Source organism: Pleurodeles waltl, chromosome 6 (assembly GCF_031143425.1).
Source record: "Pleurodeles waltl isolate 20211129_DDA chromosome 6, aPleWal1.hap1.20221129, whole genome shotgun sequence".
Classification (NCBI taxonomy): Eukaryota; Metazoa; Chordata; class Amphibia; order Caudata; family Salamandridae; genus Pleurodeles; species Pleurodeles waltl.
The window spans coordinates 536,319,898-536,346,906 of NC_090445.1; positions in this window are offsets into that span (position 1 = coordinate 536,319,898).

Genomic DNA, 27,009 nt, shown 5'->3' on the forward strand with positions numbered 1-27,009 from the left:
TTATTTCACAGCCATTTACCACTGCACTTAAGTAACTTATAAGTCACCTATATGTCTAACCTTTACCTGGTAAAGGTTAGGTGCAAAGTTACTTAGTGTGTGGGCACCCTGGCACTAGCCAAGGTGCCCCCACATTGTTCAGGGCAAATTCCCCAGACTTTGTGAGTGTGGGGACACCATTATACGCGTGCACTACACATAGGTCACTACCTATGTGGAGCTTCACAATGGTAACTCCGAATATGGCCATGTAACATGTCTAAGATCATGGAATTGCCCCCTCTATGTCATCCTGGCATTGTTGGCACAATCCCATGATCCCACGGGTCTGTAGCACAGACCCTGGTACTGCCAAACTGCCTTTTCAGGGGTTTCACTGCAGCTGCTGCTGCTGCCAACCCCTCAGACAGGTTTCTGCCCTCCTGGGCCAGCCAGGCCTGGCCCAGGATGGCAGAACAAAGGACTTCCTCAGAGAGAGGGTGTTACACCCTCTCCCATTTGGAAAATGGTGTGAAGGCAGGGGAGGAGTAGCCTCCCCCAGCCTCTGGAAATGCTTTCATGGGCACAGATGGTGCCCATTTCTGCATAGGCCAGTCTACACTGGTTCAGGGACCCCTAAGCCCTGCTCTGGCGCGAAACTGGACAAAGGAAAGGGGAGTGGCCACTCCCCTGACCTGCACCTCCCCTGGGAGGTGCCCAGAGCTCCTCCAGTGTGCTCCAGACCTCTGCTCTGGACTGCTCTGAGTGGCCAGGGCCAGCAGGTGACGTCAGAGACTCCTTCTGATAGGCTCCTTCAGTTGTTGCTAGCCTATCTTCTCTCCTAAGTAGCCAAACCCTCTTTTCTGGCTATTTAGGGTCTCTGCTTTGGGGAATTCCTTAGATAACGAATGTAAGAGCTCATCAGAGTTCCTCTGCATCTCTCTCTTCACCTTCTGCCAAGGAATCGACTGCTGACCGCGCTGGAAGCCTGCAAAACTGCAACAAAGTAGCTAAGACAACTACTGCAACTCTGTAACGCTGATCCTGCCACCTTCTCGACTGTTTTCCTGGTGGTGCATGCTGTGGGGGTAGTCTGCCTCCTCTCTGCACTAGAAGCTCCGAAGAAATCTCCCGTGGGTCGACGGAATCTTCCCCCTGCTACCGCAGGCACCAAAGAACTGCATCACCGGTCCCCTGGGTCTCCTGTCAGCACAACGAGCGAGGTCCCTTGAATCCAGCAACTGTGTCCAAGTGACTCCCACAGTCCAGTGACTCTTCAGTCCAAGTTTGGTGGAGGTAAGTCCTTGCCTTCCTACGCCAGACTGCATTGCTGGGAACTGCGACTTTTGCAGCTACTCCGGCCTCTGTGCAATTCCGGCGGAAATCCTTTGTGCACAGCCAAGCCTGGGTCCACGGCACTCTAACCTGCATTGCACGACTTTCTAAGTGGCCCTCCGGCGACGTGGGACTCCTTTGTGCAACTTCGGGTGAGCACCGTTTCACTCCTCTTCGTAGTGCCTGTTCTGGCACTTCTGCGGGTGCTGCTTCTGAGAGGGCTCCTTGTCTTGCTCGACCCCCCCTCTGTCCCCAGACGCAATTGGCGACATCCTGGCCCCTCCTGAGCCACAGCAGCATCCAAAAACCCTAACCCCACGATTTGCAGCTAGCAAGGCTTGTTGGTGGTCTTTTGGCGGGAAAACACTTCTGCACGACTCTCCACGGCGTGGGGGATCCATCCTCCGAAGGGGAATTCTCTAGCCTTTGTCGTTCCTGCAGAATCCTCAGCTTCTACTGTCCAGTAGCAGCTTCTTTGCACCCACAGCTGGCATTTCCTGGGCATCTGCCCATCTCCGACTTGCTTGTGACTTATGGACTTGGTCCCCTTGTTCCACAGGTACCCTCAACTGGAAATCCATCATTGTTGCATTGCTGGTTTGTGTCTTTCCTGCAGAATTCCCCTATCACGACTTCTATGTCCTTGGGGAACTTTAGTGCACTTTGCACTCACTTTTCAGGGTCTTGGGGTGGGCTATTTTTCTAACCCTCACTATTTTCTAATAGTCCCAGCGACCCTCTACAAGGTCACATAGGTTTGGGGTCCATTCGTGGTTCGCATTCCACTTTTGGAGTATATGGTTTGTGTTGCCCCTATCTCTATGTGTCCCCATTGCATCCTATTGTAACTATACATTGTTTGCACTGTTTTCTAAGACTATACTGCATATTTTTGGTATTGTGTACATATATCTTGTGTATATTTGCTATCCTCATACTGAGGGTACACTCTGAGATACTTTGGCATATTGTCATAAAAATAAAGTACCTTTATTTTTAGTATATCTGTGTATTGTGTTTTCTTATGATATTGTGCAAGTAACACTAGTGGTACTGTATGAGCTTCACTCGTCTCCTAGTTCAGCCTAAGCTGCTCTGCAATACTACCATTATCTATCAGCCTAAGCTGCTAGACACCCTATACACTAATAAGGGTACCTGGGCCTGGTGCAAGGTGTAAGTACCCCTTGGTACCCACTACAAGCCAGTCCAGCCTCCTACATTGCTTTTAACTGTTAACAGTCACCGTGTATTATTCTGTATTGCGCTAAAAATATTTGGCCTCTCCTGTCTTCGACGTAGACCCGGTAAGTGATAAGCCACTTCCTGTGACGTCATCTTCCTGTAACGTCATCAAGTATCAAATCATTTGTAATGTCACAATCCGCGGTTTTGGTGGAAAGGTGTCTGTGGTGATAACATGCATACATTCTGCGGCAAAACTACTTCCGCTTTACTTAATGTTTGAAAACAAGCGAGGAAATGGAAACAATGACACCTTCGACACACAGAGCACAGATGTTGCGGTAATAGTAATCTTTAAACCTGGTGCAGTGCAGGATGCTTTCCAAGGCTCAGAAAATACTATAGAAAATGTCTGTAAAAATGTGTTTAGAAAACATGTTATCAGAAAAAAGCGCACACGTCTCTGGCTTTGCTCTGTTATCTTGGGTCTACATCAAACTAACATAAACCTCTTTTAATAAGTGAGCAGTAAATAAGATGTCATTTCAATTAACCAAAATACATTTTTGCATATTTGCCTCCGAACGTTGGTGCTGGGTTAATTTTTTGACTAGGCTGCTGGCCAGGGGCATCAGCTCACTTAAATTATATGGGTGCTAAAAAATCCTGGTATTAATGAACAAGAAAGTGAAGCAAATGAGCAAAAACGTCAATTGGGGATAACATGCTTGTGGTGAAGGCGGGTGAGATCGTGGATGAGATGGTAGTCAGAGAAGTTTTTTGCAAAAATGTATTTAACTGCCCAATATGATGCACTATTCTTAAATATTTGGGTGAACTGTACCCATTTTACTAAAAAAAAAATTATTTTTAAAAAGAGACCAAAATCAGCAGGGTTTTTGAAACGGGTGCGTACAAAGGTATATTAACGTTTCTTAGCAAATGCCATCTGTTTTAAGCCACATAATGTAAACTTAAACATACATGACAAGCAAATGTAGAGTGGTTTGTTAAAAGTTGTTCTATAGGCTCCCCATTATTACCATTAACATTTGACTGCCTTTGAACAAACAGCTAATGCTGCGGAAAAGAAAACTGATTGAAAAGCTTCCATTATCTTTTTGATCTGCTTCAAGGTATTGGGGTGATGCAGCACCTGCAGCAACCCTGGTTCCAGGCCCTGCCTTCAACAATTTATAAAGTTGACTACCTTTGAGAAAAACTGTCTAGCTTACCAACACACAGCGTTAATCATAGAATGTTCAGTAGTTGCCTTTACAGCAAAGCTAAACATACAGAGTTTTTGTTGTGCTAACTGGCATTACCCCTGAGTGATGTCCTGCTTATTCATGTGTCACTATTGATGGTTGATAGGTGTGTACGTGGATATGGTTTGGGTGCTGGTGCGTGGGTGCATGAAATGTGTGTGCTGGGTGTGTGTTGGGTGGATGAGTGTGGGCGTAAAGGTGTACTGGGAGGAGGAGTGTAGGAGACACAGGGAGATGACAGGGGGGATGTGTGAGTGAATGTTGGGGTGGTGTGTGTAGGTAGGGTGAATGTGCTGCATGTGGTTGTGTTGAGTGTTGTGGTGCATGCAGATGTGGTGTATGGGGTGCATGCATGGGGGTCAGCTGTTGTGGTGATGGTGGCAGTGAGAGGACATGTGTCTGGGCCTGGGACTGATGATGTGGTGTCCGCATGTGTGAGTGCCGATGTGACTGTGAAGAGGGAGCAGGTGGGGGAGTCACAGTAGGTAGTGGATGTTGGTGTGCATGCGTCTGAATGGTGGGTCTGTGCATGGCGGTGGTGGCGTTTGTGGTGCATGTGAATGTCCTAGAGCTCTGGGTCTGTAGGTGAGGATGCATGCTGCTATTAAAGTGTGCTTTGGATGGAAAATGGGAGAGGGATGTGGGAGTGGGAACAGGTAGTTGGAGGAGGGATGGAAGAAGGAGGAACACTGGCTCCCGTCAGTAAGGAGGCCAGAGCCTGAAACAATCTCTGAAGGGCAGACAGGGCACAGTGAATGGCTTCCAGGAATGCATTTGACTGTTGCATCTGGGATGCCAATCCCTGGATGGCATTCACGATCATTGTCTGACCAACAGAGATGGACCTCAGGAGGTCAACAGTCTCCTCTTTGAGGGCAGCAGGGCTGACTGGGGCAGGGGCAGGGACAGAGGTGCCTGCGGCAAAGGAGATGCCCACCCTCGTGGGTGAGCGGGCACAGGCAACTGGGTGGAGAGTTACAAGGAGGGCAGTGCTGGTAAGGGGGGTGGCGGACAAAGATGGTGCAGGCATAGGGCTTGAAGGTTCTGCCACCACCAGGGAGTCACCGTTGGAGGAAGGATCTGATGATGGTGTAGATGTTTCGGTCTCCCCTGTGGTGCTCCACCCGCCCTCCGTCCCACTGGTCCTCTCGCCTCCGCTGGTATCAGCCTCCTGGGTCCCGTGGGATGCAGCTTCCCCACTTGCCTGTGCCCCTTCTCCTTCGCCAGATAATGCTGTTGCACACAAAGACTGAGGAGCAGAGGGAGGGAGAGTAGGACAGTGAGAGACAGGGTGGGAGAAAGAAAAACAGGGAGCAAGTGGTCAATGCCAGCACAACAGCCACATACAAATCACTACAACATACTCCAGTGCCATGTCATTACATGCAATGCCTTCACACACACATGCCACTGCAATCACAGCCCATGTGTGCCACCTTAGTCATGCACATGGGTTTCACACATGCTGACACACATTCAATCCTGTACATGATGAAAGGCATACCCTCAACACGTCTGACCGACCCCATTGGCTCATGGCTCTACATTATAGATCACTAGACCCAAACTTTATACTCTACGGGCATTTGGAGGCATACTTACACAGCCATATAACCTTAGCACATATAGCTGTATGATGTGAAACCTCAGACTTTGCAGACTACCCATACACCACATGCCAGCAGACAGCAGAAAGGGATATGGCCCCAGCAACACTGATTGGATAGTTAGGAATACAATGTGTGTGAACTCCAGAAGCAGGAACCCTGTCCACATCTAAGACTATGCTCATGTACTACAAAGTTGCTCTGTCATCGATGCCACTTAGCAGTAAAGGTAACCCCAACTCACATCCTGCACGGCATATGAACACATGTATGTAGCACATTTAGTATCAATGTGTCCCAAGCCAAGTCACACAGTAGCTACCTAGCACATATTCCACAGCCTTTACACACTGCACAGGCTGCACCTATCACTTACCACATAACCTAAGTACGAATGTGAACTCACCCCCTTGTGGCTGCTGTGCTGCCCATAAGTGCCCATCCACCTCAGGGTACGCCACTGCCAAAATGCAAGATATAAGGGGGGTCAGGGTCCGATGGGCACCCCTCCCTCATTGGGAGGACGTCCCGAGCTGGGCATCACCGGTCTTCCTCGCCCAGTGTTGCAGGTCCTCCCACCACTTCCTGCAGTGGTTGTTCCACTGGGCATGGACCCCCAGGGTCTGCACTTGCTTGCCGATGGCACGCCAGATCCTCTTCTTTTGATGGGCGCTCACCTGCAAAGATAACAAGGAGAAAAGGAGATAGTCATGTAGCGTGGCATCTTAGGGACTGCATTGGACACAACACATCCGCTGAACATACACACATTTCAACCTTCCAGTTGTCCTCACAGCCCGGTCCTTCCACAAGTCACTCATCCTTGTCCCAAGGCCCCTTTCCACATTTGTACCACTCACAGACTGTACAATTATAGTGCACTCACCTGCTGCCCTGGTGCCCCATGCAACTGGGCATACAGGGGTAAGACACCCTACACAAGCTTCTCAGGTTCCTCCTGTGTGAAGGCTGGGGCCCTATCCCCTGCAGCACGTGGTATCTTGGCTACCAGTGGCAGAACACAGCAGCACATGCAGTGTAGGTATACTCAGCACGAGTGCCAGGAGTCAAGTGAACATGAGCCACGGCGGACATCACCGTAACCGCCAGAGGTGATCGTCATTGACTCATTTCTCCCATAGGCAACCATGTTAACCAATGAGGAGTTGCACAGCGGTTGCAACCGCCTACCGCCATGACTGCTTACGCCAGAAGAGTTCTCTTATTTCCATTTGCCCTGATCATGCAGGACAGGCGGCTGCCATTTTACTTCTACAATGTGTACAGAGGGGGTTTATGAGGTGCGTCATGGATGTTTAATAGTGAACTGTGCACAGCTCCGCTGCGTCCACACAGTCCTTTATGCACATAATGATTGCCACTCCCTCCAGTAATGGTGGAAGAATGATGGTGAAGAATGCTCCTGTCTACAGGCCCCTGGTCGATCTTGCCACCCTTGAAGAGAGGCACGTCATCCAGTGCTATCGGCTCAACCATCAGACCATCATGGATCTTGTGAGGCTATTGGAGCCAGATCTGCGGCCTGGTATTCATCATCCCAATGCCATCTCACCCAGGTGTTGGCAGTCCTCTACTTCCTTGCCTCAGGGTCCTTCCAAATAACAGTGGGCTGGGCGGCCGAAATGTCCCAGTCCTTGTTCATTAACATCTTGAAGAACGTCCTGTGTACCCTACTGAAACATATTGGCAGCTATATCATGTTCCCCCAATGTAACAATCTGCCCACTGTGAAAGCAGCCTTGTACGCTGAGGCACATGTTCCACATGTGATCGGGGCTATTGATGGGACCCACATTGCCCTGGTGCCACCCAGGAGGAGTGAACAGGTATTTAGGAACCATAAAAACTTCTACTCAACCAATGTTCAGATGGTATGTCTCGCAGATCTCTACATCACTCAAGTGACTTCCCAGTTCCTAGGGTCAGTGCATGATGCCTACATACTATGGAACAGCAGTATCCCACACCTGAAGGCACCACTGCAAAGGGATCGTGCCTGGCTCATCGGTATGAATCATGTCATATGTGTGCCTCTGTATTCTGCGCACTCTCCACCACCTTCCAGATTTACCTACAGTTTTCAATATGCCTATTACCTCTGTGCACACAGGTGACTCTGGTTATCCCGTCCTGCCATGGCTACTAACACCTCTCAGGCATCCGACTACAGCAGCAGAAGACTGTTTCAATGAGGCCCATAGTAGGACCCTACAGGTAATCAAATGCACCTCTGGGGTGCTGAAAGCCAGATTCAGGTGCCTGCACCTTACTGAAGGGGCCCTACTTTACACACCATCAAAAGTGTGCCAGATCATTGTAGCATGCTGCATGTTGCACAGTTTGGCTATCAGACGTCACATCTCACTACTGGATGCTGAAGAGGGTGCAGCTGTGCCAGTGGCTGATGAAGGGGACATGAGTAGTGATGAGGAGGAGGATGACGAGGATGCAGCTGATTCCTGAGCAGAGCTGATAAAATACTTCCACTGACATACAGGTATGTGTCAGAGCCATGCTATGTAACCAGTAGCAATGTCTGCTGTGTGCAGGGCTGCTACCAGGGTTGTGTATTCAATGTGGGTGTAGTGTGTACACATTACTTGCAATGTGGTGCTGTTAACTTTATTACAGAACTGGTAAATGATTGCTCCCCCTTCTGGCACTGTCACATAAATTGGTAGGTCAATGGTGTTCCTGTTGCATATGTGATGGCTGTACATGATATTCTCATGGTAGATAAAGACTTAGACAGAAACAGTGCTCAAAGGTGTTTAATTTTATAATACAAGTGCAAGGGCTGATGAGTGGGGTCATGGCGAGTGGTCTCATCAGAGTACTTAGCCCACCTGTGGGTAGTCGTTATCCAGTTTGATAGCCATGTTAAAAAGGTGTTATGACAGTGGACAGTCAACAGGGTGTCGCTGTGACACACACAGGGGTATGTTCAGCAGTGGCTCACTTTATGGGGGTGGTCTTGGTGTTGGCATCAGTGGAGGCTGTATGTCTGGTTGGACTTCCTCGCTTGCAGGGGGGGCTCCTCAGCTACATAGGGAAGGGATGCTGGTGTCCTGCGTGTCCTGTGGCAGGGCCTCCATTCCACTGGTTGCGGCTGATGTGGAGGGCTCAGATGTGATCTGAATTATGGCAGGGGCAGGTGGTGGGAGTTGGACTGACGCTGGATGGTGGCAAGTTCCATCAGCTCCGTTGCTATGGTGGCCATGGTGGCATTGTGCGTCTGCCACTGCTGCATGGCCACCTGATGGTTCTCCCTCTGTATCCTCCGGGTCTCCTGCAGGGTAGTGAGGATCTGGGCCATGGTGTCCTGGATTTGGTGGCATGCACCCAGGACCTGGTTGAGGGCCTCCTGGCCAGTCTGATGTTGTTGCTGCTGCCTCCCTTGGACCACAGATCCCCTCCCACAAGCCCTGGCCCCCTATGCCTGTGCCCACTCCCAGTAGCACCAAGGCCTTCATTGTCTGGGGAGGGTGCCCTTGACTGAGGCCCCTGTACTGTGGGGCACACCTCTAATTGAATGGTCCCTGAGGCACAGGTTTGGGGCTAGCTGTGGTGTTGTAGCCACATGGGAGGGTGAGTCTGAGGTATCTAGGTTGGGGCTGCTGGAGGTGGACTGGCCAGTCACCCCAGATGGCCCAGGCATTTCGTCATCCTCCAGTCATCCACTGGGACTTTCATCATGGGGAGGGCTGTCTGACCCTGGCATCCTCTACTGGATTCACTGTGGATGAAGAGGGTGAGAGTTATAAAGTAAAAATGTTGTTGTAGTGAAATGGTGTGCCGCTTGCAGTGGGTGGAATCGTTACCCAGGGATGGCAGTGACATTTGCAGCAATGCTGACACTGCATGGTGAATGGCCTTTGGGCCATGCTTTTCACATGAATTGTAGTTGTGGGTTTGCTGTTTGACATTCCTGTAATTGGCATTGGTAGGGAGGTGGTGTTGGCTAGCAGTCTGGGTGGGCTGTGGGATGAATGGCCATGCAGGTGCACCATTGTGAGGTGTGAGTGTGACTCGGATCTGGCATGCATAGTGATGGATTGTGGGAGTGGAAGCTGAGGAGATAGTGAAGGTTTAGCATGCAGTGTGCAAGTTGGGTGTGTGGATGTTGGGAGAGGGGTGGTGTGGCATGCAGAGTAGGAAGGTGAAGTGATAATGGGGGGTGCAATCTTGTGGTTAGTGATATGATGGGCAGTGGTAGGTGCTTGGGAGGCATGTAGGACTAGAGTGTTTGTGCTCAGGGGGAGTGTAGGTTCCTTACCAGTATCAATCCCTCCAATGATTCCTATCAGGCCCTCAGGATGCATGATGTGTAAGACCTTCTCCTCCCAGGTTGTCAATTCAAGGGGAGGGAGTAGGGATCCAGTGCCAGTCTTGTTGAGGGCAATGTTGTGCCTGGACGCCATGGAATGGACCTTCCCCCTGAGATCGTTCCACCTCTTTCTGATGTCCTCCTTTGTGTGCGGGTAGCTGCCGACTGCGTTCACCCTGTCGACGATCCTCTGCCATAGCTCAGTTTTTCTGGCCATTGATGTTTGCTGGACTTGTGCTCCCATCAGTTGTGGCTCGACTCTGATGATCTCATCCACCATGACCCACACCTCATGGGTGCTTGTGGCATGACATGTTGTGGGGGTGCATGCTATGCATGTGAGGTGCAGTATGGGCGGATGGTTGTTGTGGGGATGCATGCAACATGTGAATTATTGCTCTATGTGCAGTGGTTCGTGGGTCGTAAATCTCTGCTCATGGTGATATTCGCAAGGATTTGTGGGGGTGTGAGCGTGTGTGTATTATAATGCGGTGAACAGGTGTGTGTGGTATTTGTAGATGTTTCAGGTGTGGGGTATTCAGGCTGTCCAATCTGTTGTCACCTACTATTGCCAGTGATTATCTAGCGCGGCGCCGTACACACCGCCAATGGTTTACCGCTGTGCTGAATTGTAACTCATAATATGGTGCCCAGAATGGTGTCGGTGTGGTGGGCCAGGCGGACAGACAGTCGCTCTTTTGCCGTCAGTGGCACTGGCGTGTTAGATTTCTGGCGGTGTTTCATCGGCTTGGTGTTTGTGACTCCTAATACCTCAGACACTGTACCGCCAACACTGGCGGGATGGCAGCAGGATTTTGCATGGTGGTCTTGCCCGAAGACCGCCAAACTCGTTATGAGGGCCTTAGTCATAAGGCAATCACAAAGTGCCCCTGTAAACCATTTTAGGTTACCTTGTGCTATAACAATATCTTGTGCTTACATAACATCAGGCTTGCCAACTGATCATATGCAGTACCTGGATTCCAGGGTGTGACTATCATGTTTCTTTAGCTATTGACAATACCTATTGTTCCAAATCCATTTTATGCACCTAACGTGGATGTGTGGTCAAACCATTGTTTGTGATTCAATGGCCTTGTTTTCTGTCTCACTTCCCTGCTCCTGTTAATGACTTTCCTCCCTACTTTTGTTTTTGTCCCGCCCAGGAGCATTTTGCGCACACACACTACTTTGTTTGAATAATGTATGCTTTCACTGCTGACTTCAGACTTTGCTTTTCAATGTCTAGGAGGGATTATTTGCTGTGCAATTCCCTACCCTCTACCTACCTCCAGTCCGCCTCCCAACCCAATGTCCTCTTGTGTAACGCCGCACTCAGACACGGCGTCTCTATTCTGTCCTTGCAGATGGAACGCGCTACCGATACTCGGAGCACTGTTCCCCGCGTTTTTTGACTACACATTCTGGGAAGCATATATTTTGCTCCCGGTCGCGCTACACTTACCTGTGGCCCTGTTTTCTTCTTTTTGTTGTTGGTGGGTTTGTCTGGTCTTTTTACCTGTCTCTGTCCATGTTGTGTCCATCTTGTCTTCTTCGTGTTTTTGTCCCAGCATGCTCTGTTTTTCTTTATACTACTTCCTTTTTCCTATACTGGTCTATGGACTCTTCCCAATTCAAGATGGTGTCCTTTTCTTTTCCTGTGATGTCACTTCCCTTTTCTCAGTGTATAAGTCAGTCAGTCTTGTTCCACCTTGCGTTGCAAACACTTCCTTCTGGTTGTGCTGGACACTCCTGTTCTTTGTTCCTGCTTTTTGCCTTGGGAGATTTTTGCCTGTTCTTTGTTCCTGCTTTTTGCCTTGGGAGATTTTTGCCTGTTCTTTGTTCCTGCTTTTTGCCTTGGGAGATTTTGCCTATTTTTGTTTCCTGTTGTTTAGTCCTGTTTTTTCTTGTTTTTTCTTCAGGAGTTCCTGTTTGAGGTTTTTTCCCCAGTATTGTTTTTTTTTTCCCTCTGGGACTCCTTCTGGAGGGTACGGTCTGCTTTTGCGTAGGTTGTCAAGCGGCACCGTGGCTACTAGAAGGGGTCGCCCTTATCTGGGAGTATCCAGAACCTGTAAATGACTTAGGGGGTTATTACAACTTTGGAGGAGGTGTTAATCCATCCCAAAAGTGACGGTAAAGTGACGGATATACCACCAGCCGTATTACAAGTTCCATAGGATATAATGGACTTGTAATACGGCTGGTGGTATATCCGTCACTTTACCATCACTTTTGAGATGGATTAACACCTCCTCCAAAGTTGTAATAACCCCCTTGGTGTATTCGCCAACCCGGTATCCAAAGGTGAGAAGTCCAGCGCAGTACGTAACAGATTGCAACGCCAAAAGATTCCGCATTGCAAGATCGCCATGGAAGATCCACAGGGAGAGGCATCAGAAAGTGCTCAAGCCATGTTGCAGACTGTCCAACAACAAGTCCAGGAGTTACAACAGTTACGGGCAAAGAACACTGCGCTACGACAGGTCTTGTCTTCCTGATCAATGGACATACCACCCGTATCTGCCACTACTCCTCGATATTCTGGAGATCCTCTAAAGATGAAGGAATTTTTGGATGCCCTGACGGTTTTCTTTGCCTTTCGTCCACTCCAGTTTTCTTCGGATAAAGCGAAGGTGGGCTATCTGATCAGCGCCTTGTCTGGCCTGGCGCTTGCTTGGGCGACTCCTCTGGTTTCTGCAGAAGACCCCGTCCTGGCTAACTATTCCGCTTTCCTGACTCTTTTCAAACAAATGTTTGAGAGACCTGGGGTAGAAGCAGCAGCTGAAGAAGCCGTATGTGACATTCAGCAGGGTAATCAGGATGTTCTGCAGTATATAACCCGCTTCAAACAGCTGGCAGCTGAAACCTCCTGGGTGGAACGCACCTTCATAACCCTTTTCCGCCGAGGCCTGCGTGAAGAAATTAAAGATGAGCTTGTACATTCTTCTCCAGCTTGTTCTTTGAAGGAATTAATGGATCAATCTATGAACATCAAATATAGACTTCGAGAGGGCAAGATGGAGAGACGTAGAACGCGAGCTCCATACCAGTCTGGCACCTTTCTTGCTAGCAGTCGGCGAATGGAAGGTACTCCATCCGAAGCCCCTCCAGCTCCCCCTGAAGAACCCATGCAGATAGATCTGGTTCATGGGCCATTGATGGAGTCAGAAAGGGAGAAACGATGAGGAAAGGGACGTTGTCTGTACTGTGGTAAGGCTGGCCACCTGATCCGTAGTTGTCCAGTACGTCCATCAAGACCTACAGGAAACGCCAGCTCCCGTCCCCTGTAAAAGACTTGGGGGGTCATTACGACCTCGGCGGTCTTTTTGCAAGACCGCAGAGGGACCGCCGTGCGGAAGACCGCCTATGCAGCCGGTTTGCCGCTCGGCGTATTATGACTGTTGGCTGCTCTCCATCGTTATTCTGATGGAGAGCCGCCAACAGCCATACTTGCAAGTGGCGGGGAAGTAGAGGTTGCTCCACCTCCACCGCCACGCCAACAGAACACCACCCAGCGAATCACGTCCTGTGATTCGCCGTGGCGGTGTTCTGTTGGTGGTGTGGTGTCGGCGGAGCTGCCCCCATGGCTCCCATCCCCTCCCGGAGGATCGACAGACCAGGTAAGTCGATCGTCCGTTAGGGGAGGGGGTGGGGGGGTGTTGTGTGTTGTGTGGGTGCATGGGGGTGTGCGTGTGTGTATGTAGAGCGGGTGTGTGGGTGCGTGTATGCTTGCGGGGGTGTTGTGTGTATGGGAATGAGTGCGTGTATGGCTGTATGTATGTGTGTGTGTATGTTTGAATGTGGGTGTGCGTGTCTGACTGTGTGTGTGGATGTAGGCATGTATGTCGGGATGTGTGCGTGTGTGTGTTGGTGGTGTCTGTATGCGTGTCGGGTGTGTGTGAGTAATGTTATGTTGGGGGTTGGGGTGGGGAGGGGGCCCTGCCACCTTTGGGGGGGTGGCAGGGGTGGTGGGGGGTGGAGGGGAGGGAGTCAGGGTGGGGGAGACCCCTGTCCGTGCCAGGGAAGGAATTCCCTGGCACTGGTAGTGCTTACCGCTATGGATTTCATGGCAGTTGAAACCGCTGGAAATCCATGGCGGTAAGTCGGGTCCAAATACCGCCGGCGGTATACTGACGGCCACCGGGCTGGAGACCCAGGTCTCCAGCCCGGCGGGCGGGCGGGACGGAGAACCGGCGGATGACCATGGCGGTAACCGCCATGGTCATAATTCACCAAGGTAAGACCGCCAGCCTGTTGGCGGTCTTACCGCCAGTTCTCCGCCAGGGTTGTAATGACCCCCTTGGTGTATTCGCCAACCCGGTATCCAGAGGTGAGAAGTACAGCGCAGTACGTAACATCTTGTCTTCCTAATGTTGTTTGGTGGTAAAACACTTTTTTTACTTTTTGCTGCCTGCAAAGCAATTGGTGGGCAGCCATCGCGGCATTTTTTGAGCATTTCAAGATGACCGCCTATTAATGTGCATGCTCACTCTAACACATAGAGCCTGATTCTAATGTTGGCGGGCGGCGGGAGCCGCCCGCCAAGCTACCGCCGCGGCGGCCATTTAGACATTTCCTCTGGGCCGGCGGGCGCTCTCCAAAAGAGCGCCCGCCGGCCCAGAGGAAATGCCCCTGCAACGAGGACGCCGGCTCAGAATTGAGCCGGCGGAGTTGCAGGGGTGCGACGGGTGCAGTTTGCACCCGTCGCGTATTTCAGTGTCTGCTTAGCAGACACTGAAATACTTTGCGGGGCCCTCTTATGGGGGCCCCTGCCGTGCCCATGCCAGGGGCCCCGCGGCACCCCCTACCGCCATCCTGTTCCTGGCGGGCGAACCGCCAGGAACAGGATGGCGGTAGGGGGTGTCAGAATCCCCCATGGCGGCGCAGCAAGCTGCGCCGCCATGGGGGATTCAAAGGGCAGCGGTAAACCGGCGGGAGACCGCCGGTTTGCCTCTTCTGACCGCGGCCGAAGCGCCGCGGTCAGAATGCCCTGCGGGGCACCGCCGGCCTGTCGGCGGTGCTCCCGCCGACCCTGGCCCCGGCGGTCAGAATGACCCCCATAATGTACAAAGATGGCTGCTGTCAATGTGTGCGCACCAAGGATGGAAATCTTTGAATAAATTAAAAAATGTTAAGCCTTGTTAAAGATGGGGCCTCAAGTTGGCAGTGGTTTGCAACCTGTCTAAGTAGGGACCCTCACTCTATTCAGAGAAAGGGAGTCACACAGCTGAGATAACCCCTCCAGAGCCCACACAATAGCACAGTGAAAAATCCACACACGTACTCCACACCAATTTTCAAAAAAAGCCAAAATTTATCTGAGAAAGACAAGACCAAAGCGACAAAAATCCCACATATAGAGGTAAAGATACATATTTTCAAAGATTAAATGTAGTATAGCGCTTAGAAACACAATAGCTCCAACAGGGTCTATCAGAACGGCTTGGCATGGTCACTTCCAACAGTCCAGCACCACCTGCCAGGGAATGCAGCTAGCCACAGATTTTCGTAGACCCCGGTTACAGTATCTTGGAAAATGACGATTGAACAAAGACATTGTACAGAGTCGTGGAGATAAGGTGTCGCTGGAGCCGCTGCAGTGTCAGTTCCTTACTGCCACCGGGGAGGTGAGGCATCAGTACCTTAGTGCTAGGCAGGAGAGGTGAGGCATCAGTTCCTTACAGTTGCAGAGGAGCTGATGCAGTGTTAGCAGCGAGGCGTCAGTTCCTTTCAACAAGGTGGGGTTGATGAACCCAGCAAGTCAAGACGCAGGCATCAACTTTGCAGTGTTGCGATCACACCACGGGACCACAGGTGCAACAGGCAGAGTTGGAGTTGGGTGCCACGGACATCAGTGACATGACACTCTGGGCTCACACTGTGGTGGGACTTTGGAGGTGCTGCAGAAGCATCAGGCCTCCATTGTAGGTTGCGGTCGTTGCACTCACCGGGGACCACAACTCTGGTGCAGGCAGTGGCGCGGGGTCAGAGAGCGGCGCCGGTTCAGAAGTTGTTTGGGAAGTCGATGCACTAGTTTCTTTCTTGTTGCACTAGAACACCCTCCTAAGGGCCCAGGAACAGGATTTGGCACCACTTGACAAGTCAGGGTTCTCAGTAAAAGAGCCCAGACACTGGCAGGTGAGGTCTTTAATGTCCATGAGACTTCTTAACAGGGGGCAAGCCTGGACCAATCCCTTGGAGAACATTTGGGAGCAGGATGTAGAAAGCCAAGACCAGTCCTTTTTACTCCCAGGACAGAAGCAGGAAGGAGCAGGCCAGCATAACAAATCAATAGGCAGAGTGGCAGTCCCTCCTACAGCATCCAACTCTTCTTCCTGGCAGAATTTCCTCAGTCCAGAAGGATTCTAAGTATGAGGTCAGAGGCCAGTACTAAGTAAGTAACTAAGTAACTAAGTGTCAGAGGCCAGTGCTTATACCCCTTTCTGTCTTTGAAGTAGGCAAACTTCAAAGAGAAATCTTTGTAGTGCACAAGACCCTGCCTTTCCCTACCCTGGCCCCAGGCACACTCCCTGGTTGGAGACTGCTTTGTGTGAGGGCAGGCATAGCCCTATTCAGGTGTAAGTGTTAAGCTCCTCCCACTACTCTAGCTCAAGAAGTCCCATCAGCCTGGTGATAGGCCATGAGGATATGCAGGGCACACTTCAGCTCCCTTTGTATGACTGTCTAGAGTGGATGCACAAACAGCCCAACTGTCATCTTGACCTAGACGTTTTATTCAGCAGACAGGCAAAGGCACAGAATGGTTAAGCAAGAAAATGCCAACCTTCTAAAAGTGGCATTTCCAAACTCATAATTCAAAAACCAACTTCATCGAAATATATATATATATTTTTAATTGTGAGTTCAGAGACCCCCGAAAACCCATATCTCTATCTTTTCCTAATGGGAAATTACACGTCAAGGTATTTCTCATATTTCCCTATGGTAGAAATAGTCCTTGCAATAATGAAAAACACAATTAGCAGCATTTCATTATCAGGACATGTAAAACACACTAGTACATGTCCTACCTTTTAAATACACTGCACCTTGCCCATGAAGCTGCCTTGGGCCTACTTTAGGTGTGACTTACATGTAGTAAAGGGAATGTTTGGGCCTGGCAAGTGGGTGCACTTGCCAAGGCTGACGTGGCAGTTTAAAACTGCACACACAGACACTTCAGTGGCAAGTCTGAGACATGTTTGGAGGGCTGCTCATGAGGGTGGCATAATCAGTGCTGCAGTCCCACTAGTAACATTTAATTTACAGGCCCTGGGCACACATAGTGCACTTTACTAGGAACTTACTAGTAAATCAAATATGCCAGTCATGGATAACCCAATCACCAATATAATTTAAACAGGGAGCAATTGCACTTTAGCACTGGTCAGCAGTGGTAAAGTGCCCATTATCCTAATGCCAGTAAAAATGGAACTCAGCACAGGATATAAAACGGGAGGTCAGAAGCAAAAAGACAGGAGAAATCACGTCAAAAGCTTACAGGTCTAACAAGCTCTTTCCAAGATAGACATCCTGAATGCACATGCATTCATGGTTGTTATCTAAACCAAAATAAAACATTGGAAAAGTCAAAAAGTTTCACTCCAGAGACATCTGGGGGACCTGTGTGTCAGGAGTTCGGGAGCTAGTCAGGTTGAAAGCATGTGTATGGAGCATGAAGCACTGGGCTGAAGGCCACTGCAGAATGGGAGATGAGACAGGGAAGACTGTATTTCACATATTTACTGGTGCATAATAGGAGATCTGGCTTGTGGAAATTGAAATAAAGAATCTGACTGCTAATCCACCTACGTACCAATTTCTGGGTTAGTAATTTCATGCCTGGGGCAGCCTAGTGGAACTGTATAAGCCTGAGGAAAGTATGCAACATCTGTGTGGCAACTTTCCATTCCATTCATTTATTGTGGCTACTCTTGCACCGTATTCTCATTTCCCTCTCATTCCGTTCTTTCTCCCTTTCCCGGATACATTGAATTAGATATATTAGGTAGGTTCTATTGTCTTTGCTTGGTGTTTGCACAATACCCTCTCCTAACGTCTGAACTCTTTTTGGCATCCAAGATTTTCATGGTTCTAGCTAGGTCCTTTCTGATGCACAAATACCCACGTCTGTGCCCTAGCAAGAAGGCAGATGCTCTGATTTTTTTGTTTACTTAAGAAAATCCCAAACAACCTCTTTGTGGGAAACAGAACCCCATCTCCGTCCTCTACGCCCATCAAGGATAAAATGTTTTTTTTTTAATTTTATTTTTTTAATAAGCTCTAGAAAATAGACAGTATCTCCTATCTTTGTGTTCCATAACTATATATAAATTGTGGGGGAAACCAGTCTGAAACCAATGGGAGATCCCAAAAAAGCTACATATTATTGAAAAGTATCTAAAGTTAGTTATTCATCTAGGGAAATTTGTCTGCCTAGTGCAAACATTTCTAAAGGAAACTCTTCATTGAGATGAAAAATTAGTTTATGCAGTGAAAAAAGCGTTGTCAAAGCCAATAGGTCAGCCTTGGCAGGCTCCTGCATGAGTGTTTATTTTTTTCCTTTTGTATTGCAAGCGTGAGCGACAAAAATAAAAAGGGAAAAAGGGAAACAAGCCACCACTTAAAAATTGCAACTTTACTCTTCCAATAAAGTATTCACTGATGTGGATGTTTTACGTATGACGTTTTAAAAAAAAAACAAACCGTTCAGTTGCACCATGAATTTTATTATGTATGTTTTAGAAGGAGACATGAATAAATCACATCCTACCCTTTCTCTCCAATTGCAGGTAGCTACAATGTTTCAATCCCTTTTAAAGCATTTATAACATTGCCTTTATAAACGAGAATCAACAAAACAAATAAATACATAATATTTAAGTTAGCTACAAAATAAATAAAATAAAAAAATACACTTTAAACCAACTTTGTTTTGTCACTCAGATTGAAGGGAGACAGTAGGTAAAGTGGGCTGTCCTACTGCCCCGCGCTATATGTTGCAGTGGGTGGAAGCAGTGAATGGCAGTTTGAAAGACCAAATAATGAAGCCCGCTAACCAAAATTCTCTCCCTGAATGTGTATTATGTATGAATGTTTGTGAAAAGCAGTAGTCTCGGGAGATAGCAGAAGCAGTGGCCAGCCCGACATATAGGTAATAGGGTTTCACATGTTAACTTTATACACAAAAGGCCATTCCACAAAAGCTACCATAATATTCATTAGATTTTTCCAGTCTCCGGCAAGTATAAATATGGGTACAGTATGTGCAGTTTGTTCAGAAGCCCATGATACCCAGAGCCAACAATCAAGTTGTGGTTTACAATGTTTCGTCACTGTGTACTGACATGCATAATATAATAACAAAAACTATAATAAATACAAATTTGGATGAATGCAAGCATTCAGCTTAGCTCGCTGGCGATATTGTTGCCAGTAGACGTTCAACAGTGACTGATGGACGAGATGGAGTGTGGCATCAACACGATTGGTGCCCCTTATGCTAGAGGACAGGTACTAAAATTTAAAGGGCTACAGCTTGCATACGAGCTGCCGGCAGGACAGTTTTTGTTATTCGGATCTTTATCAATGGTAGTTCGCCGGCTATAGGATAAGGGGCAGCCTGAACCCAAAACACATATGAACTGCAACACTATCTGCACAACTTCAGACAAATACAAAGCCACACAAGTCTCTACAAAGCACTACAGGGCGACACACTTACATCTCTCCTTGACTAAGGGATAATGGGCTACTGACAGTGGGTCCCCTCTGACAGATGGCTACTGGACCAAAATACTCACTACTATTCCTCAGATGTTGCGGAACTCCCATTTCAAACTGATTAATTTCCATTATTTACACAGAGCATACCTCACACCAGGAAAACTTAACAGCTTCTCTACTCCACATGGGCGAAGTGTCCCAGATGTGGTAAGGTGGGTGCTGAATCTTACACATGCTCTGGGATTGCCCAGACTTCTGTGCCTTCTGGACTGAGGTAATGGAATGTTTGCATGACGTCACGGGCCCTAATATAGCACCATTCCCTTTGGTGTATATTAAGATTGTTTCACAGGCCCACCAAACACAAAGTGACAACTCAGCTTACTGATTTGCACTCACCAGGTGACTGATTACACTTTACCACAGAGCCTACATTACTCAACTGGCCAAGCAACATGGAAAATCGGGATGAGTATGAAAGTATAGCCCATTATGCGAGATGCCAAGCACAGGGAGGGTCCTAATGGAAACAGCCAGAGCATGAAAGGGAGCGTGGGAGGGACTCCTGAATGACCTTAAAAACCTGGTGATAAGACCACGAGTACAATACCCCAATTTTACTCGTGATCTGCTAGCTGGAAATGGAGACTGACTCTCCTTATCTCACTGTTTCCAATGGGTTGCTGTATCTCCTATACATAAGTTTCGCCTATAACTACATATCTGATGACACAACTGGGGAAGTTGACCTTATTTTTTTCGAACGGACTTGGGGATGGAAAGGAGGTAATATGGATGGAGGGTGGTGGGGGGCTTGATTCTTTCATTCTTTTGAGGGTGGGGAAACAGCACATGTGACTACGTTTTATTACTTCTTTATTTTTAGAAATTCTATGCTTACCCTCCCATTTCTTTTGCATTATGGGTTTCACATGTATGCTTCACACACCCCTGCAAATGTATTTATGTCACAATCCCGCCATCATTGGTTTCTTGTTGTGTGAAACTAATAAAATACGTATACAAAAACAAGTGTAGGTATCATTGAAGGCAGGAAAGGCCCAAGAAAGAGACCGTGGAAAGTCCAAGAGAGAGTAATGAATTAGGCTGATTTTTGGGATGTGTGTATCTGTGTTATTTGGGTCAGGAGTCAGCCAGCAACTAAAGAAACCTACAAACCCAGACATTTCTGAAACTCCTTGTAATACAATACAATACTTTTTCTTACTCAAAATGCCCCGAAAATGTCAAAATCTGTCAGATTCTGTCTCCCTGGCATTTGGAACCTTGGCATCAAGATAGTGAGCATTTTGGGAGTCTTGTATATACTATGTTGCCATAACCTAGTATCTCTGTCATCAGTGCTCTTGTCAACTTACTTCATCTGGTGACGTTGCAGAAGTGGAAGGATTCTTTAAGGAAGAGACAGTTGCAGGTTGGTTCCCTGGATCATTGCATTTATCCAGGGTAGAAAAGGGAGCAGTGTATATACATTGACAACCGAGTTCCTTACTTTCAATGCAGTGGTGCATGAAGTCTAGAAGGCCAATTGAACTTCGAGCCTTAATTTTTGTTCTTTCCGATATCAGGCTTCCATTGAGACATATGAATCTCTTCTCCATCCTGTTCAAAACTGCAAAGTCCAGCTGCTGCTGATTACTATTGTCCAAAAACAACTGTATTTTTCTCAGTTTGTAGACATGTTTTCCAGAAGGTAATTGGTTTGTGTTTAAAGGTGTATATTTGAAGTGTTACCTCTCACATTTCTAGTAGTTGGGCTTAGGGACACATAAATATTGAACACCAGGCAGAATATTGATGAGCTGTGCGGTATTCTGCAGGAACTGATCTTACTCAAACATGCCGGCTGTGGTTCAGGAGGGAGGATCTAATCAGTCCAGAGTGAGTTCTGGACAAACAAAATTGGTGTGCTGTCCTTACTTTGTGGCTTATATGAGTAGTTTCTACAACAAAAATAAGTGTGTGTGTGTGTGTGTGTGTGAGTGTGTGTGTGTAAAACAGCAAATGTTTAAAAACCCCGTCATGCACTGCTTATGACCTCACATACAACTTCATGCATCACATATTAATTTTCATCATTAATGACTCCACTGAAAACATCTCAAATGGGAAGGGTCCTGTGAAGAGGAATTGGCCAAAGAGTCTGGCCTACCGCAAGGCCCTGCCTCTAACTGACCACAGACGGCCAACTCCTGCTGCTCATGGCATTTGCCACTGTGTAGTTATAATTAGGTCAGCGTTTTCCTAGGAATAGCATTTTTAAAAGCTTTGGCACTGTTGATTAATTTTTTAGAAGCTTTTGAATAATAAAAGTTCATCCACCTCGACTCCTTCTTTCAAAGTTTCGTACACATCAAAGAAAAAGGCTGGGTCCCAAAACATTGATTTCCCATAGAGAGGGCATTTCCATAGGAAACGTTTCTCTGATACAGAAAAACATCAGCTGAATGGAAGTACAGAAAAATTGGCAGAATATTAGAACTTTACTTGCTTTGTGACTTGGTGGTGTAAACCCATTCAGCCATCTTCAAAAATTAACATTTAAAGAGGTACTCGAGTTAAGCTTGAAGGAGTTAAAAAGTTAGATATATCTGTCTCGTGGGGGTCCGATGGTACCGAAAATGTTAAAAATGTTGGTACATTGGGACCAGTCCTGTCCTGTGGTACCTGGCGATCTGAATGGCTGTTCCCAACTCAGAAGAAAATGTTCCAGCTGCCATTACATGACCTCGCGACCCTCCAGTGAGGAACCGTGGTAGTGCACAAGCTTTGGTGAGGAAGCTTTCCCAGTAATGCAGTCATATTGTGTAGACGCTTGTGCAGTGGGTACAGCTGGAGCACAGTGGTACCACAAAATAGTTAAAAAAACAGAGGATGTGAGTTAGGTGCCTGTGGGAGGTTAGGTGCAGAGTCTTGCCCAGCCCAGTCCATGCACCATCTACCCACAGCGCAGCAGGGTGTTGGCCTGTGCGCTGCAAGTTACCCGAGGAGGTTGGATGTATGTTCAACATGAAATTTGATCAATGAACCCCTGAAAATCACTAAATCACTAAATGAGCTCAAAAGTTAAAGCAATATTATTGTTAGGCATGGTAATCAGCTCTCAGTTTATGTAAACAAAATATAGAAATTCACAAAAAAAAAAAAGAAAGGTTCAAATCATGTTGTACTCAGGTGATAAAATACGTTAAAAAAGAATGTTTACACAACAAAAACAAAACAATAAAATTCACCTGCTACAGCTTACAGAGCTAGCTATAACTTGTGCCCCCACAATGCACTGCATATGACCTCACATACTCCATTTCCGAAAAAAGGGTATTGAATAAAAATGTTTGGGGAAAATAACCTGTTGCGCACAGTCAAAGGACTTGCATAGCAGGGATGGCTAAACTGAGTTGCAACCTGTTGAGGGCTAGAGAGGGTGGTGGGGGGGGTTGACACCCAGGGCCGGTTAGTCTGTAGATTATTGGCAAAGGCTGTGTGCAGGGGTCCTGTGAAGTCATATCAGGTTTGTCGTTGTGCCTAGTTAAGAAGATGTCTTTGCAGTCATTGTTCCATCTAAGATGCACACCTATACGCCCGTTCAGCCGCCCAACACGAGGCTCTATGCGCACACACAGAGATAAATCTGAAATAGTTGTTCCATTTCCCATATGAAAGACCTGAATTTGTTTTTCATTTCATGTGCATCCAGAAAACCTCGGAGACAACCTCGCATTCTGTTTCTGTGTAATTTGAATTGTGAATGCTGCTGCACTTTTTGACACCGTGATTCTCCCAATGTGTGATTATTTAAACTGGCGAGAGCCTGCAGCTGCGTGTACAGGGTAGCCACAAAGCAATCCTGCTTCATAAATTCATGTGATATGGGACACATTTGTACAGCAGCTTACTTCAGAAAGAGAACTGAATGTGCTGATTTCATGATTCAGCGCTCTTTCACCAACCGCATCGTTGAAACTGGACAGACACTGTGCAAAGTCATCAATGTGAAAAGAATGGACTGTTCTACTTTAGTTTTAATTTGTCCTTCTGATAAAATGACTTGGTGGAACCAAAGGTTAACTTGCATGGCGCTAAGCTGAATAAGTGATAAATTAAATAACAGGCAAGAAGAACTGTGTGATTTCCAGATGACCCTTATTGGCCCACAGGGGCTTACTTGAATAATTCCAAGTATCCTATTTGTGGTAGTGTGGTGGAGCAGTTTAGGCTGACGGAAGTGTTGAGCACGGTAATATTATCATATGGGAGAAACATACACTGCATCCATATACTTGCAAGCATTTCTTGAGGGTGCCTTTTGGGACTTAGGGGGCTTATGGGTTAAGGGCCAAGGAAACACCAACAATTCGGTCTTACTTGCCCTGGGGAGTCCAGGTGCAGAGGTGCTGGTCGCGTTGGGAGCCTCGAGCACTATGCGGTAAATCAAAGGAAGGGTACTTGTAAGTGAAAGGCTGCAAGTGGGGACTTGGGGAGAAGTCCGGCAGACACCAGAGCGGGCTCAGCTCTTAAGGGTCTCTGGAGCACAGGGACACAGTCAGTTTACATGATCCTGGGCTGAGGGTCTCAAGTGCAGAGGTGGTTGATCCGGCAAGTTACTGTAACTAGAAGCTGTCACCTTGGGTTTGGTGACCTGGAGAGGGAGAGAAAACAGAACAGCAGGGCCACTCTCGAAGTCCTTCATCATCTAGACTTAACACATTTTATCAAAAGACTTTTGTAAATAGGCCTATTAATGAATTGTTTTTTATTCAGTGAGTTCAAGGATCTTCCAATTTTAATTAGTAATGTATTTAATGTGGATTTATGATGAATTCTTGTATTTTTTTTAGCCGATATATCTATCTATCTATCTATCTATCTATCTATCTATCTATCTATCTATCTATCTATCTATCTATCTATCTATATCTATCTGTGTATATATATATATATACAGATAGATATAGATATATATATCTGTATGCATGTCTATATCTATATATATAGATATATATACAAATTAGTCCCTCATCGTCAGGTCGGCTTTGGCGTCAGTCGTGTCCAGGCTGGACACTCAACAAGCCTTGGTTGTGGCAACTGGTCAGGTACCCAGAGTACTGGCATCGGGAGGCTCCTGAAACGAGTCTAGCATCTCGAAATGCGCTGGAGAGACAGGGCTGACCTCTTGGTACAACAGAGACCTCCTCCTGATGAAATGCTCTCTCAGTGGCCAGCAAAACAAAGTACCGGGCAGATGCGATCGCTGCCTGCAGATGCAGGGGCATGGTTCCTCCACCCCAAGGGAGATGTAAGCTGGTTGTTGAAGTGCTGGACAGGCCTCCAAGTGTTGGGGAGGATGCACGGCTTTTAGACGAGTCGGGTCAGTGCAATTTTCAAGGTCCCAGCAGCAAGGCAGGGTTTGGTGGCAAGTTCAGGGTAAGTCCTCATTTCTTGTGGTGACTGCTCTTATTTGTCCTTCATCAGTTCTCAGGTAGGCAAATCTGAATTCCTGGTATCATGGGCTATTTTTCCCTGGGGTGACTACACCCCCTATATGAAAACTTCCTGTGGAGAGTGGGCATATTCCTGACCCAGAGCTCCCAGAATCACCAAAACAAGCAAAACCAAGATGGTGAAACCCTTTCTTGGATGTGCACTTCAGGTAGCCCACCTTAGGGGTTTGACTAGCCTGGAGGTGCAATACGCCTCCTGAGTATCTAATCTCCCACACTTCGTCTGGTTACAAAATGTCTGGGGGGGAAGCTAGGGTCGCATGTGAAAGGCAGCAGGGGCTTTGGAGCCTCTAGCCCTTGAATGCTAAATCACTAGCCATTCTGCTTGAGAAGGTGTGAACACCTTCCTCCAGACCAGGCACTGTTTCTGGCCTCTGGGAGCACAGGGTCTCCCCTGTGGGGGGTGGGAGGGGTGGAGGTCAGAAACTCGGCTGTGGTGTCAGGCTGGCTGGTACCAGTCAGCCAGCACACTAAGGGACTAGTACGTTTTCAAGGGGCACTTCTAAGGTGCCCTCTGAGTCATGCCATAATAAATCTCTCATTGGCATCATTACAGATTTATTACGACAAGGTGTTTGAAACCAAACACCATTAGTTTCCATCATGTAGCTGGGAAATTTGCAATGGCCAGTGCCCAGAATGTCTTTAAGATGTCTGCCTGATCACTTGCAATATCTAGCAACATCATAGGGGTACATCTACTCATGCAGATTTCCATTCACTTGTAACATAATGCAACCTGCCTTAGGGCTCTAAGGTCTGATGTAGGGGTGACTTACATATATGACGTGCAGTAGGTATGGGCACTGCACACAGGATGTGTGCAGTGTCGTGCTTTCTAAATGGTTGGCACCATTTCAAGCATTCTGCAATGGCAGTCTGCATGTGTTTGAGTGTGGGTTCTTTAGGTTGGCATAATACATGCTGCAGCTCTTAGGGACCCTCATGAACTGGGTCTCGGGGATGTAATTTACTAGGGACTTATTGGGATCCTAGGGACATATAGCTTGCTTTAAGGGAAAGAGTACTGGCACTGGGGGCCAGATTAGTAGGGACCCAGTATAAAGACATCAGAATTAGGGCAAAAAGTGGGGGTCATCATGTCAAAAAGGGCGCAGAAGGGAAGTGTTGATTTACTATTCTTGAGTCCACATATATGTACCTGGAGGATGTATATATCTTCAAGGTAGATATTTGTGGAATTAGCTTTGGAAAATGCATACATACTTACCTTTCAATATTATGCTGCTCGATATTTTGCTCACAATATTAATGTCTCATGAAATCCAGGACAAGATATTCAAGCACCACTCCTCAGGCTTGATGTAGAGATCTAGAGTTGGGCTGAATATAGTGTAAGGTTCTCACAGTGGTTATTAGTAGGTCACTACATGATCATCCATCCTTGGCTTCTCTACAGAGCACACCTGGAAATGATCACATAAGTACAATTTGTAATTTCTATTTTATGAGAAACTTTGTGAAAAAGGTACACAGCAATATTGACAATGCTATGTGCGAGAGAGTGTGTGTGAAAGAGAGAGGGCACTGGAAAGGGGAGGTGACAAAAGTATAGAATAAAAAGACAATGATGAATTGAATTGAGGTGAAGTGTGAGATAAGCCGGTGGAGGATTTCAGAAAGATATGCGGAGAAAAAGGGCCCATGTGACTAACAGACTGAGAGACTCCAGAGGAAAGTGGTGTGAAGGGGAAAAATGGAGTGTAATGGACACTTCAAAGACCACTACGGCTTTCAAAGACCTTCGTAATGTTGAAAGTAGATTAATGTTTCAACAAATGAAATATTTTAATTATATACACCAAAATCATTATTGTTACTCATTTATCAGTTATTGCTAACAAACATTGGCAATAGTTCTGGCTTGCTTTAGGTGTATGTTGTTGTGTGATGTGCTTTGATTCAGTAGCAGAAATTAGAACCCAAATACCGATCAGGTGGCACACTATGTGAAGCAAAGGGCACTTGCCACCTGTTTTAAGTTACACCCGTAGTCACGGAGACCAGTCCTCTTCAAA